The following is a 19,469-nucleotide window of genomic DNA, read 5'->3' as shown; positions in this document are numbered from 1 at the left end:
TTGTAAATTTTGAGATTATAAAGTCACATTGCATGAATGACTAATCTAACTAGATGAACATGACCCATTCTGAAAAAAAGACTCCTTTTTTAGGTAGATGACTTAGTTGTTTCCTTGTCAGAGATGGCCTGAAGATGTATGATTTTGAGCTTGACTTTAAAGATATAGGTACTCCAAGATAGTTTAAATGGTGCATGGTCAATGGTAAAGTGAAGCAATGTAGATAAGTTGTTGATTCTAGTATGGTTAACTCCTCATCCTATTATCTTTCCCTTGGGAGGGTTGATATGTTATCTTGAGTTTTATCCATAATGTTGAAGATGATTATGGATGCTTGTTGAATTTCACCAATTGACTTTGCAAAAAATCATGAGATCATCAACAAAGAAAGTTGCCTATGAATTATAGTATTACATGAAATTGTGCAGTTAATTCTTCCTTGCTCCATCAATTTAGATATTTCTTTCATCTATAAATCAGAGGAGAAGGAATGATATAAAGTCTTCATGTCTCACATCTCGAGAACAATTAAAAAACTTATAACTTTTCCATTGATGAGAACATATAACTTTGTTGATTTGAGGATTGTGAGAATTTAGTTGCAAAAAATAAAGTTAAAATCATAATTTCTTAGAACTTTGAGAAGAAAATGTTAATCAAGGGTGCCAAAAGCTTTCTTAATATCAATTTTCAATGTCATATTACCTCCAAAAGATAACTTATCTAACAAGTTGATTTCCTATAGTGTTATACAAATGCATATATATGTCTGTCTCTAACAAATCACATTTCGTGTTCTGATATGATTTTGGGAGCAATGATGGTCAACACTCTCTAAGATTGCTTCTCCACCAAATTAAGAATATCATTATATCATGAGTCTGGATGAGATGTTGAATTATTTCCAAATCATATGTAGCTTTTGTGACATTGGTATGCATATTACCAAGTTAAGAATCTCATTATAGCATAAGTCATTAAGCAAAACTTGATTGACTTCAACTTTGTGGATAAAACATAGATATGACATCCAAGTATTTTAATTTCCAATGTTCATATACAACTCATCTACAGGTATTGTTCAAAATCCACATCTTTTGAAACATGGATGAGCTGGAAAAAATCAATTGTGTTCATATCAAAGGTAAAAAGGAAATGGTGATGATGAGAGTGGTTTTTGGTTAGTATGCATAAGTTAGTGGTATTTCAAACATCAATTAATTGTTGGTTGCTTATTAATCTATATAATATAATTACAACATGAGCCTCTCCTATTCCACCATTCGTCCAAGTGAAAACACTATCAATTGTTTACAAACAAATTAGGCTATTAGCACTTTTCTAACTCAAAAACTCCTCAGTATATATTTTGTTAGGAATGCAACGACCAGAATTTTCACGAGCTCTTAACATTGCATTAAAATCCCCTATGATGCACCATAGGTCAGGATTGTTCTTACTTAGTTGTGACCACAAGTTTATTCTTTAAACATAAGAAGTGTTAACATAGATTGCTGCAATATAGAATTTCTTATGATCTATTTCAAAAGAAAGTAATATGTTGCTTAGATAGGCATAATACCCCAATCAAGACAATGAGAACAGAATGCCTACACACTACTAAGAAAAATACATATCACAACGGTTGGAAAATGGATACCACCATGTCAGATCAATCGTTCTAAGGTAAGGTGTGATTGTATGTATGATGCTTTCCACCACGGATGTGCGACCGTGATTATATCCAAGTAGCACGCTACCTACTACAACAATTACTTTAAACAACCATTATGATATCCTTTAAAGTAACATATTTAACAACGGTTGTGTTAAGCAACTGTTATGAATATAGACCTGATTTTATTATATATTATGTGGAATGTTTATTTCGTCAATGCTCACTAAACATATAACCTTTCAATCTGCACTAGAATATTATAATATAACAAATTAAGTTATATTAGAAGTACAAGTTCATGTTTAATGATAGACAAGAGTTCTTCAACACCTTATCTGTATTTTGTTCTTTGATAATAACAACTTGATTTAATGATCCTAGTTCTTCAATTGCCCTTGCCTTCACCTCTAGTTCTTTTTGCAAAATATTATCTACTATGCAAACAATATTAGAGGTGGAGAGGGAGGTGGTTGAAGACCTACAATCATTAAACCAAGTTCTAACTGTCAAAGAACAACATGCAGTTAACGGTGTGAAAAATTCTTGTCAAGAATTGAACGTTTACTTGTTTTCTAATATAACTTTATCTATCATGCCATAATTTTCGAATGTAGTTTGATATTCGGTAAGGGAATGGAAAACGATTCAAACCCCATAATATATAATAAATTCATCTTTAACCTTATCTGTATTTTGTTCTTTGATAATAACAACTTGATTTAATGATCCTAGTTCTTCAATTGCCCTTGCCTTCACCTCTAGTTCTTTTTGCAAAATATTATCTACTATGCAAACAATATTAGAGGTGGAGAGGGAGGTGGTTGAAGACCTACAATCATTAAACCAAGTTCTAACTGTCAAAGAACAACATGCAGTTAACGGTGTGAAAAATTCTTGTCAAGAATTGAACGTTTACTTGTTTTCTAATACAACTTTATCTATCATGCCATAATCTTCTAATGTAGTTTGATATTCGGTAAGGGAATGGAAAACGATTCAAACCCCATAATATATAATAAATTCATCTTTTAAATAATCATTAACAACAACATTCATCAATAATAAACCATAAACAACAAATACAACATATCAAGTCATAGAATACTTCAGAAACATACCAGACATGTTCCATAATGGTGTGTCCATAATGAAATAAGGATAAAGGTAAAGTTAGAGCAGCAAACTTAACATCCCTACCTACAAGTTTGCACGCTAAATTTAGCTTTGTCCTCTTTATTGAAACAATTATCCATACCTACAAGTCAAAACAAGAAGAAAGTTCATCATGAAACAAGCTATTGAAATTGATTTTGAAAAAAAAAACTATAGAGAAAACGAACCTGAAATACCCACTAGTTAAGATTTGATGTTATGGTTTTGTTTTGGGATTTTTATATGAGAGAGAAGAGTGACAGAGTTGTTAGTATTTTGTTTGGAGAGAGACAAGTGAAATAGTTGTTAGGATTTTGTTTTGAGAGAGACGGGTGTTATGTACTGAAACAAGAGATAATTTCGCTTATATGTAAATAAGTATCACCTTTCATCATAGTTGGTAATAAAAACTCTGGTGATATTATTGTCAATCAAATTTTTATCATGATAAATGGCTAATTGTTGGTGTTGAGATTCGAACCATTTCACTTTGTGTACCTTTCACTACGGTTGCTTCATTTAACTATTGTGACATGTCCTTTAGTAAACACAAAAAAAACGCCCAAAAATATACTATTATCACAGTTAACATTATGGTCGTTGTAAAATTGGTATTACGAAAGATTTATTTTGTACTAATGACGAGTTTGATTCATGAATTTATCCAAAGTTCTGAGCAATTTTCTTTACTTTTAACTAAGTCAAACTAGCTAAAAAGGGAGCATAAGAAATCACAGGCTCCGCAATAAAGAGTAATTGACTTATAATTATTACAATTTTTTTTTATATACATTCCATATTAATTTTTCATTGCAAATTAGTAGTATTAATAAAAAATACATTAAAAAAATTTAATTTATTTTTCTTGATTATACCTTAAATATCAATTATTTTATAAAGAAATCAATAATGCTTCTTCAATTTTAAAGAACCTTTTATATTTAAGGATAAAAAGTAGAATAATGTTTTATAATTATGGACAGAAGAAAAAGCTTCTTTTATTTTGTGAAAATAACGGATTTATTTGTAAAATAAAACTCTAGAATCAATTATCATTATTAATATTTTTTTTAAAAAATTGACTGAATAATATTTTCAAATTATTTCTTATAATTAGTAGTATTTGTATAACTCTCATTCAATATTTTTTATTTAGTAATTTTATAAAGTTGAATAATTTAATACATAAGAAAACTATTATTATAAAAATATTTTTCTCTTTTATTTATGCCGCTATACAGTACTAATAAATTATTAGTTTTACTTTTAAAAGTTTTTTAATTTATATTTTATTGTAAATAAAAAAAAGGTAATTACTCTTGATTTATTTATTTAAAATTGATTATATTTTCAAATATATGTGAACTATTTAAAACAAATTATAATAAAAAAGGAAATTGTATCTAATAGTAACATTTTGCATATGGGTGGCATCAGAAGAATAGGGAAAGCGTGTTTCCTTTTTTTTTGTACTATTAATTAATTTTGGCGTCAAATTTAGGTCACACAAGTGGCTATTTGTTATTGGAAGATGAAGTTGACAGTGCAATTAGATATTGCCACGACGGTGCCGACGTTGAAAAGTATATTGCTGTCTTTATTTATAAAGTTTTTTCATTTATCTCGTGCGTGGAAATTGACATTTTCTTTTAGGTTGCTTATTGAGGTTATGCAAGACATGTTTTTTCAGCCTCATATATTAATCAAGAGTTTTCAACCATGTTATATTTTGATGTTTTGTTTTATATGTATGTCATATAGTTGATTTATTTTTATTTTCATTTTCTATTGAAATAAATAATGTGTTTTTAACTAGTGGCATGCTCCAAAACGATGGGTTTTGTTGGACTTTGTAATATTAATTTATATGTTTAATATATGTTTTAGTTTCTTTCGCTTTAATATTTTAACTAAAAAATATTACAAGTTAGTTTTTAATTTTACTTTTAACCCATTAAATATTCTATTGTTTTGATGTATTATAACTAGTGACTTTAAGTTCTCTTCTAGATATTCATAAGACAGAAGATGAAGTAATTAAGAGAATTTTAATTATAAAAATAGTTAGGGTAATATTTAGAGTAAGTGTCAGTCTAGAAATTTTGGTTTAGTATTTCGATATAAAGATGTGATTTAGAAATTTTGGTTTAGTATTTTGATATAAAAATGTGATGTAAAGATGTTTTGAGACTTAATCTATTTTCAAATTTAAGGTTTAGTTAATCTAGAAACCTAATAAGTCTGCTTTGAAAGAATCTCATGAACAGATTTATAAGATTATGATCACTCTATTTTCAAAATATGTTCAGAATCTCAAAATGAATTATGGTGATTTGACATATTTGATAGAAGTGAAAATAAGATGAATTCACAGGTTAAGTAAAAGTAGTTAAATCATTTCGACGCTATATTCCAAGGTTCGATAGAAGAAACTTCCAACATAAGCAATTAGGAGATTTAAAACACAATTTGAAACATCAAGAGCAATTCAAAAGAGCTCAAATGTCGAAGACACGTGAAAACAGACTAGAAGGTTGAAGCTGATGCAAGGGAGTGTGTGTCAATTTCTGCGAAGATAACTGTTATCGACGGTTAACATTGTAATAGTATATAAGACGAGTCAGTCACGTAAACAAAGGTCGCAAAATTCATTAAGTATTATCTATAGAACTTAAATATCCAAGTCACAAAGAGAAAAGAATTTGTGAGAAGATATATGGATCTGCATCCTTTCTTTTAATTCTTTAAATTCGAATTATTTACTTAAATAATTTTTTATTATGTTCTTTGTTTATTCTTTGTTTCCAAAACAATTATGCATTATTCAAATTAGAGTTTATGTCCAAAATTTTGACATTCAAACATTAAAGTTCCTAGCACAAACATTTTTTTTATATATTATTTTGAACAAATTGTCCTATAATTTTTCGACTTTAATCCATTAAATAAAGTAAAACATGTGATTTGCTTTATTAAAAATACCAGTAAACAAATTGACACGATGTTAACCTGGAATTTCTATTTGGGGAAAAGTCAATTGAATGTTGCATTGGAAAAATGTTAAGTGTTAGCATTGATTGACATAAGTCCACATGAATGGGCGCATTGATTGGAGCATTTCGACCAACATCTTGAACCATAGTTTGGAAGAATCTCAAGAACAGATCTTGAGACATGGTTTAGAGGAGTCTCAGGAATAAATCTAATTGATCACTCGACACCAAGTCGAAGTCGAAGCGTTCGACGAACTTCAAAGACTTAGAAGATTTTTTGGGAAACCAAAGACTTCAGAATGGTCTTAACGCTTTTAGCAATCACCTTCGACGAGCAGACATTTACTAGTCGCCAAGAGCAGTTATGAACGTGGGATAATGGTTTTCAGCAGTTTTCAAGTACTGATAACGTGGCAATGCATTAGGATATCAAATTGCATGCTCTTAAAGATATGTCTATTTTCTAGGAATAAGTTGTCGGAGACGGTTATTTTTAGTTTAGTATACATAGCATATTCATATGTTGTAATCGATGTTGCAAAATTCATATACTTTCTCTATAGAGATGGAGTACCAAAGTCAAAGTGCGAAACAATTTGTGAGTAACATGTGATTTTGCATCCCTTTTATTTTATTGTCTTTATGTTTCCTTAACTAGAATATTTTACTATTTATGTCATTTATTGCATTTATTTAATACTATTTATTGTAGTGTTCTTTTACTTTAATTCAAGCTTTTTCATTGTTAAAGTTTCTCTTTATTTTGTCTTGGCACATAAATTCGCAGTCACTTCACATACATACTTTCTTATAAAAGTGTTCGTACAAAATTACTTCTGAGATTTTTCGAGTTAATCTCACAGACTTTTAAACTCATGATTGTTCGCTAAAAACACTTGCAAACAAATTGGCACGCCAGTGGGACATTTTTGTGCAAAATTTTTATTTTCTTTTACAAGAAATCATTGTATTATTTTGACACTCTTGTTCTACATGAAATGTTTTCAATGTCTGGAGTCATATGCATTTGAGAACTGGTAGGACTTTAGCAGAAATGGTTAACCCCAAAAATACTTATCGTACATAAAATGATGCTTCATACCCTGAACCAACAATCACTTTGACATTTGGTACAACAGGAACATCAATCCCTGTCAGAGTCACATGCCTAATCTTAACTCCAGTAATGACTTCAAGGTTAATACTAGAAGTAATAGTTTCTTTACCACTAGTAACAAACATCCCAACTACACCCAAACCTACTTTGGTGGTTGTAGGGGACCCTAATCCGCCTTATGTCCCAAGTTTTACCCTACCCTTAGTTACTAGGTGAAACTAACAGAAATATACTCAAACGCATCGCACACTCGAAGATACAATAGAGTCACCATTGAACTTTATTTATTCTAGAAGGAAAGGGAAAACATCTATAAAACCCCGGGGAAAGAGAAAATGGGCAAGGAATTCGGTTATGCAAGTGGAAGGTATTAGCATACCTCAAATCTGTTGTACTCAATGGGGACCATTTTAATTGTTCTAAGCTCGGATGGGTGTTACATCTAAAGGTTACTTGCAAAAGGATAAAGGGAAAAGGAAAAGAATAGATAGAGTGTTCGGTGAGGATTAGGGCCCTCATGCCTACGCATCCTTTCAAGACAACTTTATGTATATGCATTGAATGGTTTATGTATGTTTGGATTGAATGACTTAGTTTACATTGGTGTTGCAGGTTCATGTCAATTGGAGTCTTGCTGTAAACTTGCGATGGAATGGCTATGCAACTTGCATGTTATGGACTTGCTTGAATAATGCTCACTTTTTGTAGTTTTTTTTGTAATATTTGAATTGAACATTGTAATGTGAGAATATATAAACTATTGGTTTGAAATGAATTAGAATTTGAATGTAATTTTGAATTAAATTTGAAATGTGATGGAAATGTAAGTTGTTGAAATTGAAATTAACTTCATGATACAACTTGGAATTTGAAGAGGAATGTGATGATTAATGAAAAATGAAATAGGAAAGTTTAATTATCATGGTTTATAAGGTGAAAATGACTTTAAAAAAATAAATGGCTCAAAAACATGAAAATTGGCCTAGGTCCAAAAGTTGGTTCGGTTGGTCCGATTGGTGGTCCGTGACTTGGTTTGACGAAGAAATGGACCGAGAAACGGACCAAGTCCCTTAGGCATGAAAAAACCAATGAAATATGAATTTTAAAGATGGGTCAGTTGACTTTGGTCAATTGGTTGACCAAAAAGTCAAATTTTAACCAAAAGTCAACTTTAACAAATTTGGCCAATTTTATGGTTTTGTATATACATGAATAATATGTCTGGAAAGGAATGAAAATGATATATGTAGCGGTAAATTTTTTGAGATTAAGTTATTGGTTAACTTAACTCACAAAGGAAGACTCGCCACTGCGCTTTTATTATTTCCAAAGGAAAGGGAAAAAGAACGAACGAAACCCAAAGAAGTTTTGAAACAAAACTAATAAAAACAAAGATAAGGGTCTGAGGGTTGTTTATGCAAAGGGAAGGTATTAGCACCCTAAACATCTATAGTACTCTATAGGAACCTCTTTGAAAATTTGTACATTTTGACTTAAAGAAGATGTTGTTTGCAAAAGATTGGGGAGATGAGAAAAGAAATGTTTTTCTTAATTTATGTTTGCCAAGACTTCCCGAGTCTCATGTCTACGTACCAACAAAGTGCAATGGAGGATCAAAACCTCGTAGTTTGTGGTAAAAATAAAAAATATATTTATTTTGATTTATTTTTAATTAAAATATATTTTGTCATTTTAAGGAGAAGACTCAACTAGTCACCCACAAGTATGAGAACTTTGCATCACCACAGAGAAGAGCTCTAACTTGGATAAAGATAAACAAGTATGCCACTAGCTCTCTTAGGTGGAAAAGAATCAACATCAATACTATGGATATAGGAGAATTATATCTCGACTATGTAAATGACTCATGTCTAAACCCTGAGAAAAAGTTTTAAAAGAAAAGTGCACAAAGGGCACAAAATAGTTTGAATGAGTTATGTATTTTTTAGTCTTTTGCAATTGATTTGAATATGCTTAAGATGTATTAGCATTTATTAAGAAAAAGGTTTTGAAAACCACTTGACAAAAGTCAAGGTTTTTTAAGAAAGTGGTTCAAGTTTGAAAACAAGAAGGTTTTGAAAAAGGAGAGAAGATTTTAAAAATTAAAGAAGGAGAGGAGAAGAAGGGACTATCCTAGAACATAAAGTAAAATCTAGGGAGGAAAGATCTAACCAAGAGATATCAAGCTTTATGACATAAGTCAAGCAAGAATTCTCTACTTTGGATTAAGCCTCAAGCAAACCAAATAAGCAAATAATAATCCATGTATTAGATGAAACCAAGGTAACCAAGCCAAATCTTCAAAAGAAGTCCAAAGTCAAATGTATTAGATGAATCACAAGGTCTCAAATCATAAACTCCCATAGCAAGGGTCAAGATCCTAGTTCTAAGTCCATAACTCCACAACAATGCTAAGGATAGTAACCTCAAGTCCATGAATCAAGAGAACCAGTTTTTTAGGGGTTTTTCCTTTATTAATATCTTTGAAAGAAAAAGAAGTCTAAATGGATAAAAGGCAAATAACATAAGTGTCGTATCCTAAATTTTGCCCCATCTAAAGTCATTCATTTGTAAACATTCATTCATCTGCATCTCATTATCTGAATTAATGATCATTTAGTCATGAGGGTTTCATGTTCCGTACATAATTCAGGATTAATAGTCAATTTGCTTGATTTATTTATTTTGATCAATCTTGCATTTTTATTATTATTATTATTCATTACATATCCATAATCATGATTTCCCATTAGCTTTCATATTTAAAACAACATCATTATGCATTGATGCATATACATTCATACACTATGTTCATTTGTAAATTTGTGCTTCCATACCTTTTTTATTACATGTCCACGTGTGTATATTATACTTGTTTCACATGAAGTGCTTGTTAGCATATATATTTCGATTTGGTTTGGAATTTCATCAATTTGACATTATATGTTTGGAGCTTTGTCTTTACCTTTTTATTTATAGAAATTTCTAATAAGGGTTCCATGATTTTTTATTTTTTTTTAGGTACTTAATTGTGTCATGTTTTTTTTTAAATTCAAGCAAGTTTCTTGTGTGCTAATTAGAAGTGGTAGTAATAGTTTATGTTTCTTTTTAAGTTCAAAATTAAACCATGGAGTAAGAAGTAATTATAGTTTTTTTTCTCTCTCTTAAATAAATCTAGTTTTTGTTTCCATAAGAATTGACATTATAATTTATTTTCTTTTTAAAAAAAAATCTTTTTTTACTTTCTTGCTAATTTTATAACAGTTGTTTTAGTTTTATAATACTTTTTTCATTTTATATTACAAAGCATTGCAAATTACAAAAAAATTATATTACATTTAAATTAACATTTGCCTTAAGTTCAATATAAGTTATTACAATTTTTTATTTAAAAAAATCAGTAACAAGAAACAAAGTTTTGACTTGTCCTTTGAAGGGTCCCTTTCTACCAACTTGTCCTTTTATCCTGCAAATTTCAGAACAACAGTTAACATAATTTCAGTATAATTTAAAAAATAAATAGAAAGGATAATGTGCAGGTTCTCAAAAATAAAACATAGTTTCACCAAAATGAGAGTTAATTTCTGACTTCAAAAAAGGTGTTAGGAAGTTGTTCTGATTTATCTTTTGAATTAAACACAAACCCTTTTTGCACTCAATATATAAAAAACAACAAGCAGAAGTGAGGGGGATTCTGTGCTTTCGAAAAATAAATAGCTACCATATTTCTCTAATACATCAGTACCAAGAAGTTCCAAGTAGGATAAAAAAAACATAAAAAAATAGCAGTAACGAGAATAAAAAAATCAAAGAGAGATCAATAACAACATCTTCAAAATATTCCTCAGACAAAAAAACCATATACCACAAAACCTAACAGGAAATTTCTTATTACCACAAGAGCAAAAATCAGGGACACGTACCTGAGACCGGTACCCCTTCCTGACCATTCTTATTTCTCATCATGTTTTTTTCTTTTTGAAGTCTTCATTATTCGTTCTGCTCAATATACACATGCTCTGGTTGATGTATGATTTTGTTTCGTCTCTCATTTTCTTGTTGATGGCCTGATCGTCGATTCTTCATAGCCCAATGTGAAACTGTGAGAGTTTAGTTCCCGTTGATTTAGGGCCGGCCGCCGTGGAGGTTTTGGCCGACCGATCCGCAACCATGAGAGCGGCAGTTTTTGGGTTAGGGTCGGCCGATTCGCCATTGTGTAAGTTTGGTTCGTATGGTGAGGCCATGTTGAATCATAAGTTTGGTTCGTGAAGAAGAAAAAAGTTGAAGCTAGGTGAAGGTCTTGAGCAGTCGTTTTTAGTTTTAGGTTAGGGTTTTGTCTTCACTAGTTTGTTTTATGTTGTTTTTGGGCGGGTCGATTGAGATCCAATTGAATCTCCTGACCCGCCTTCCCCCCTTTAAAACTGGTCCGCCCATTTTTGGACCCAATATTGTTTTTTTTAATATAAAAAATGACTTGTTTTAATGTTTGTATTAATGGTTGAACATGTTTCCCAACTAGTTGCTTATGGCCTAGTGGTTGAGACATATTTTGTTTCCCACCTAACCCTAGTTCAATCCTTGGTCTTGGCAGTTTTTTAGTTTCATTAATTTATTTTCTTAGAATCGTCATTCTTTATTTTATTTTCCTTTCGTAACTATTTGATTTAGATTAATCTTTTTTTTTTGTATCCCCTATTTAATTTAAAAAAACATTGTTGTTTTATTCTATTTTCGTTTATTTTTATTTTTATTTTTAAATGCGTCAAAAAAAGGGAAACTTACTTATTTTTTCATATATTTATTTATTTATTTATAATCGACTTATTTTGGGTCATTTTATGTCAAGTCTTTGTGAGGGTATCCATTCAGCTTCCTTTGATTTCAAATTTCCATACTTCGATCATTTTAATCTCAAACCTTCACATTAACCTTTTCATTTAAATATTTTCTAAGTAAAATGTGAAGAAAGAGATTACCCTGGATGGAATATTCAGTCGTAATCCCGAATATTAGGCTCAAGTTGTAAGAGCTTGCAAGCCATAAGTATTCCTCTTCTCTTCAAAACACTCCAATATTCAAACCATTTTCATAACTAAGTTGGAAGAAAAAGATTACCTGGATGAAATATCCAGTCGTAATCCCGAATATTAGACTCAAGTTGTAAGAGCTTGCAAGCCATAAATATTCGTCTTCTCTTCAAAACACTCCGATATTCAAACCATTTTCATAAGTAAGTTGGAAGAAAAAGATTATCTGGATGAAATATCCAGTCGTAATCCCGAATATTAGACCCAAGTTGTAAGAGCTTGCAAGCCATAAGTATTCGTCTTCTCTTCAAAATACTTGTAAATATTCAAACTTCTTTTCTCAATAAAATTGAAAGAAAAAGATTATCTAGATGAAATATCCAGCCGTAATCCCGAGTATTAGACCCAAGTTGTAAGAGCTTGCAAGTCATAAATACTCGTCTTTCAAGCCCAAAAATACATTCAACCAATCAAACTCTTTTTCGTCACCGTGCAGTCTTCAAAACCTTTTCATAAACGAAAGACATATTGTCTTAAGATGATGCAAAACAATGCTTCATCCATAATGGTTGAGCTGAGATAAGTGACGTTTTTCCGAATGTTGATTTATAAATCCATTCGATGTGTTGTATACGTCCACTCCTCATCTATTTTGGGTAAAAAAATATTTCTCGTCGATTAATTCAAGATAGCTTTTGCTAAAATCAACCAACAAACAAACATTTTCTACCCAGAACTACGTAAGCCTTGAGTTCTCTATTGAGATACGTAGGAGCATAATTGCAAAATCTCGTCAGACTCATTAATAAAAAACTTAGGTTTAGTCCCCTTCATTGCCAAAATCCAAAAACATTCTTCTCTTTCCTACTCTTTCTTTCCCATTTAATAACTTGAGAAGCCTAACATTTTAAACTAACACTAACGCGCATAACTAACCTAACAGTTCCCGTTGACTACAACGGACGTGAGGAGGGATAATACCTTCCCCTTGCATAATCGACTCCCGAACCCTGATTTGGTTGCGACGACCATAATCATTGTCGTTCTTTCTTGGGTTTTATCAATATTTCCCCTTTCCTTTTTAGGAATAAATAAAGTTCGGTGGCGACTCTGTTCAGTCCATTATTGCGAGTGTGCGATTGTGCTTTGCTAGGTCATGTTCTCATTTTTCGAGGTGCGACAGATTGCGACTCTGCTGGAGACTGATGTTTTCCTAAGTTAGTCAAGCCTAGTTAGGTCGTTTGTGTGCCTTTGTTTGTTTACTTGTGTGGCTTTTATTTATTTCTTTTACTATCTTTATTATCATATTGATATAATATGTTGTATTGGTTCCATTATGCTTTGGTACTTGGATACTCTGATTGTAAACCTTGTGGGAAAGACTTTTTATCCGAGTCTCGAGTAAAAACATAAGACAGGAAGAGGTTGAGTAGTGCGGGTCCGCGAGATGAATTTCACGTTGGGTCAGTGCGAGAACCTTACTTAGAGTAGATCTTTGGATGGATGTTGTTGCCTGGCAAGTAAGTTGTCATAAGCTTCGATATTTTTATTAGGATCCATGACTCTAAGGACCATTTGTAGAACCTTAATCATGTGGCCAAATAGGAAAGATGGTTATGTAATATGGGTCCGCGAGATGAATTTCTCGTTGGATCGATGCGAGAACCTCACTTAGAGTAGATTCTTTTGATGGAGTTGACGCCCGACAAGTAAGTTGCCGTAGGCAGCAAACAGTCTTGTGGATCCATGACTCTGGGAACCTTTGTAACCCTAGATCATACCCGATGGGAACCTATTCTTGGAAAGAAATCAAATTCATCAGTACCTCAAACTTTTGAACTTGTGTATTGAAAAAAACAAATATGCATGTCTTGCATTGCATTCATTCACATTCCATTGCATCTGCATCTCATAAGAATGCATGTCATTTTCCAGAAAAAATACAAAAAAAACTCATCCATCCTTTGTCCATGATCAGCAAAGTGATTCCCTACACGCATTTAGAACAAAAAACCATGTCTCAGGAGATGATAAATGAGCTAAGGAAAAGTCAAGAAGCATTGAAGAAGGAACTCAATCTTGTGAAGAGCCAAATGGGATGGGTCGTGATAACCCTGCAAGATTTATTGAGAAAAGAGGGTCATCCCATACCCATAGCGGTAACTGAGGGAGCTACTTCTCCATATCCATCAGATGTTACTCCAAGTCAAGGGAAATTCTATGTGGAAACTCCTTATCTATCGATATATGGACCTCCCTCAGGACGTCATCATCAATATCCTCTGGCTATTCCTCCTCAAAATCACCGAAGTCAGGTTTAGAACAAAAATCAGAATCAGAACAAGGGGAACAAAGATCACAATGACCCGATTCCGGTGCCATATAGCAAGCTCTAGCCGCAATTGATCCAGAATGCTTTGGTGACCCCTCGAGCTCTCACACCTATGTCACCATACCTGTCATGGTACAATCCAAATGCAACATGTGAATTCCATAAAGGGGCAGTGGGACATGACCTGGATTCTTGCTTAGCGCTGAAAGCCTTGGTACGAGAACTGATTAACAAAAAGAGCTTAGTCTTTGAAGAAGATCACTCGAAGATCAAGTGCGGATACCATGCTGGAACAATGGGGCAATCCATGGAGGAATGCAAGAGTTTTAAGCTCAAGCTGCAAATATTGATTGACATAAGGTCACTAACACTCAAGGAGGAAGCCTCAGATACATATTTCTTGATTTCTGGGCCAGGTAATGAGAAAGGCAAAGGACCCCTGAAACCCCTCAAGGTTTTGTACCACAAGGAAGAGGTCAGGGATGTGGCTAACGATATATCATCATTTCCTTGTAAGAGCATTGAGATATCGCCTTGGATTTCCAATGTCACGACCTATGCCAATGAAAGAAAAGGAGAAGCGAGTAGTGGATCCAAGAGGGTTGCGTTCAACGATGAGATTGAAGGAAAAGAATTTGAAGATCGTCGTGCCAATGTCAAAAAGCTTGTTGATCCCAACTTTCAAGTGGCTGAAAATGAGCAGTTAGCAATTCCCAAAGTGCCATACTAGCAACCACTACCTTTTGATCTTCATTACCAACAATCCTGGTTTGCTCCTCATCCAAATCAATGAGCCCAAGGCCCGAGATATCGAAATCAACATCAAAATCATCCTAGGGCTCAAAATATCTTGGAAAGAAGAAATGCTCCTCGTCATCTAATCCTCATGACATATAGCCAACTTCTACAGCCTCTGATTCAAAACTCGTTGGTGGTTCCCAAGTCTCTTAAGCCGGTTCCACAACCTTAACCACCCGGGTATGACCCAAATGTGCAATGTGGATATCATGCCGGATCAGAAGGGCATTCAACTGAAGACTGCAACACTTTCAAAGCCAAAGTACAACAGCTGATTGACAACAAGTACATAGCCTTTCAAGAAGGAAGCTTGGTGGTGAACGTTAACCTATCGCTCGGATAAGTGCGAAGATATCAAGGGGTGTCCCCCGAAGTTAATGGATCAAGTTTGAAGAAGTCAATTCCCTAAAGCTGGCAATCATTTGGTTGTTTCAACATTTCTTTTGTAATTTCCTTGCATGTTGATTGTTAATTGCTTTTAAGCATTGTTGTTTTCTTTGAATTGGTAAGATTAATGAAATGTTTATGCATATTTTGAATTAATCGATTCGTATTCACTCGTTTTTCATTTATGTTAAAAACAAAAATACTTCTCTCATTTACTTTTATTTATCAAACTGTTGTGTTAACAAAGATTGGAAGGAGGATGATGAAAATAAAACACCTCAAATTGTTGTGGTATGCTTTTGAAGAAAACCTTGTCGATGATGTAAGGCATTGTTTCAAATCCCCAAACACTAAAGAGATAAGGAGTTAATCCCTAGTCAACCACTTTGAGCCTAGAAGTTGGTGTTTCTTTCGGATCTAAAACCCTTAATCTTAACCTGGGGCAGAGTAGTTATGTTCAGATAGTTTAACCATGCATTCGATCTTTCAAAAGAATTCATCCATTTGTACACCCTCCAAATAGGTTCAACCTCATGTTATCCTTCGCGCACATGTTGAAGTGCTGAAGAAGCTGAGAAAAACTAAAATTAGTGTTGGTTGATCCTCATCCACCAATAATTTGGCAGTCAACACCTTTCAAAAAAAGAGAAAAAAGTCCGCTAAGTAAAATACCACAAAATGACTTAGGCAAAAGTTAGGGCATCCCGATGGACCGAAAACTTCAAAGAAGTGGTCCACGCAAAATTAGGGATAAAGAAAAACAAAAAAGAGGTCCTAAAATCCTCAACAAAACAAAGAAAAATAAGGTGCCTGCCATTTCAAGAAAATCTCATCTTGAACCCTCATATTTACCATCACACCTTCGAACCCTCTTGGAAGTCGAATGCGTGTGTTGAATTAACTGAACGTAGGAATTGGAGATCATTAAGAAGAAGGGGTGAGTAAAAATTAAATTTTGAACCTTATATCCTTTTGTTTCAAAAAACCTTGAACCAGACCATGTTACAATCCTTAAAAGACCTAATTGAGGCAGGGTCTATTTTGAAAGCATATTACGACAAAGTTGTGTTAACCTGACTCCAAACGATCTTTGTTAATCATCTGATCACACCATCTTACACACTGTGAGTGACTAGATCATCATTGTGTTCTTATTAGTGACATGTTCACTGTATTTCACCTGTTCATATCAATACATTTTGATTTCAAACTTTTGCATAAGCACTGCATTAAAACTACCATTTTTTAATGAACAAACTTATTTGCAAGTCAACACTTAGAATTAAAGAAATTCCAACAATATACAATTGAGGAACTTGATAAAGTGAAAGAAGTCCAGTCAGAGGCAAATCACTTTGAGTATCAGTCAATCCGAACCAATCACCCCAAGGTTCAATTAGACAAGAGTAATCTTCTTCAAGATGCAAATTGTGGCAAGACACCTCAGAGCTTAATTAGTCCCAACTATCCAAAGGACGGACAATCAGAAGTCTACCATTCAAAGATTTGGTTAATCAGGGGCAGACCACTGCAAGTTTCAAACACTTGGGGAAAGCCATCTCGAGACCGTCTCATGTCAAGCTGTTTCAAACTCACCTTCAAGGTGAACATTTTCAAAGACCCAATAGACTGGGGCAAGATGAGCCAAAGAGGGGCATACCCCCTTCATGCTTTCAAATTACTCAAACAAATTCTTCCATACGTCAACAACTATTGAGTTTAAGATGAGTGCCCAAAAATTATGCTAGCACGATTCACTAATCCTTCAAAAGGATCCCATTGGCTAAGTTGTGGTTGCCAAGCTTGATAGAATTCTCCTTTGACAACATCTATCATAAAATATTTGATTGAGTTCTCGGTGTTGAGGAATCATGATCTCCATAAAGGCCTTTACAAACTTCCAGTCTACTCAAGTGTCATCGTTTTCATATCATGATCATTCATATATCATGCATAAAAACAAATTCAAATCATGCATAGACGAAACGTACTTCGTACCCATTTTGCATTGACCCAGGTATTGTTGTTGATCCTATATCCTTTGACCTCTAATTCTAGTTTTTGTTTAGTTCCCTTAAACCATCATCCGGTTTTCGTAGTCATTTTCGAGTCCAACTCAGTTGGCACCTCTCAAAAATTTTGTCCATGAGGTTCATTTCCTTTTTGGATTACCCGATGAATTTCTGGATTACTCCTTTGTTTATTGATGTATTTCCATAACTTGTCTGATGTATTTCCAGATGTTTCCATACCTAATTGATGTATTCTCAAATATGTCTATCTTGTATTCTCATGTATTTCCAAAATTTCCTCGATGTATTACCGAATGTGTCTGTATTCTGATGTATTTCTAAAATTTGTTTCTTTTACTCAAATGAATTTCTAGACATGTCATTTTTGTTCTGACGCACTTCCAGAACCTCTATCTCATTCCGTAACATTATTTCAAGACTCATTGGTGTCTCCTAAAATTCATTTGTTACTAGGAATTATTCCAAGCTCAATGGTTACTAGAACTCATTTTAAACCCAATTATCATTGGCATGACTTCACTCTGTTTAAAAATACAATTGGAATTGGTATCTTAAGTTTGGTTGTCACCAACATCATTTCAAGTCCAGTTGTTGCTGGAAAACTCCGTTGTAGCCGGTAATTATTTTACTAATTCCTTTGGTCAAGTCCAATTGTTGTTGGCAAAATCCATTAAAAGCTGGTTGTAATCCATTGGTTATGGTTAAAGTCCAATTGTTGTTGGCACCTATCCGTTAAAAGATGGTTGTAATCCATTGCTTACGGTCAAAGTCCAATTATTGTTGGCACGTACAGAGAGTTTGATTACCCTGTCTTTCCTGATGGTTCTGTGAAAGTCATCTATGAATCATCATCTTGAGGAATTCACAGAAGCGTGGAGGTTTTTCGTGTTAGAAAACTCCAATGATGTTGGTTTTGTTTGATTTCTTTGTAAAGAATCACCGTCGCCTTTTGCGTGGATGATCTACTTAGAAGAAAACTCTTATTTATCTTTGTTTTGCATAAATTCCCTGTTAGGAATCTCCAAAATACTTGATCGGATGAATTTCTTGTGAGAAATCTCCATAATTGTCAGATGTATTCTAAAGTGTCAGGTCATGTATGAACCTGTTGATGAAACTCGCTTGGTATGTTTTCCAATATTTTTAGGTCATGTACGAACATGTTGTTGAAGTTTTCTTTGGGTTTTCTAGTGTTTTCAGGTCACATATGAACCTGTTGTTAGAATCTCTATGAAACCTCCAGAATTTCCAGGTCATGCATGAACCTATGGATATACTTTCTTTGAATTTTCCAGTGTCGTCAGGTCATGCATGGACCTGTTGATAAAACTCCCTTTGATATTTCCAAGTATTGTCAGGTCATGTATGAACCTATAGGTGAAAGTTTCTTTGAATATCCTAATGTTGAGGTCATGTATGAACCTATTGATTGAACTTTCCTTGATTTTCTAGCATTGTCAGGTCATGTGTGAACCTGTTGTTGAAATGCTTTGAATTTTCCAATGTTGTCAGGTCATGTATGAGCACGTTGATGGACCTTTCTTTGTATGTTATATAGTATTTCCAGGTCATGTTTGAACCTGTTGATGGAACCTTTTGATATCCCTCTACATTTTTAGGTCATGTTTGAGCCTTTTATTGAACTCTTTGAATATTCCAATGGTCAGGTTATGTCTGAACCTGTTATTTGAGAAGTCTTTGATTATTCAAGTGTTGTCAGGCCATGCTTGAACCTGTTGCTGAAAATTCTTTGAATATTTCGATGTCTGTCAGGTCATGTATGAACCTGTTGTTAAAATCTCTTTGCATATTCCCCAGTTGTCTTTCCTCTAGAAGGATTGTTATCCCTAACACGTTTTTACCTTCATTTTTGTTTCCTATGGACCACCGCTATAATATGTCTCCATCATTCCCCAAAGGTCCATTTGTCACTCTTCATCCATCATAAAAAA

The sequence above is a fragment of the Lathyrus oleraceus genome, chromosome 2 (assembly GCF_024323335.1).
Source record: "Lathyrus oleraceus cultivar Zhongwan6 chromosome 2, CAAS_Psat_ZW6_1.0, whole genome shotgun sequence".
Taxonomy (NCBI): domain Eukaryota; kingdom Viridiplantae; phylum Streptophyta; class Magnoliopsida; order Fabales; family Fabaceae; genus Lathyrus; species Lathyrus oleraceus.
The sequence above is the reverse complement of the archived record's forward strand: the minus strand, read 5'-3'. Positions refer to the sequence as shown.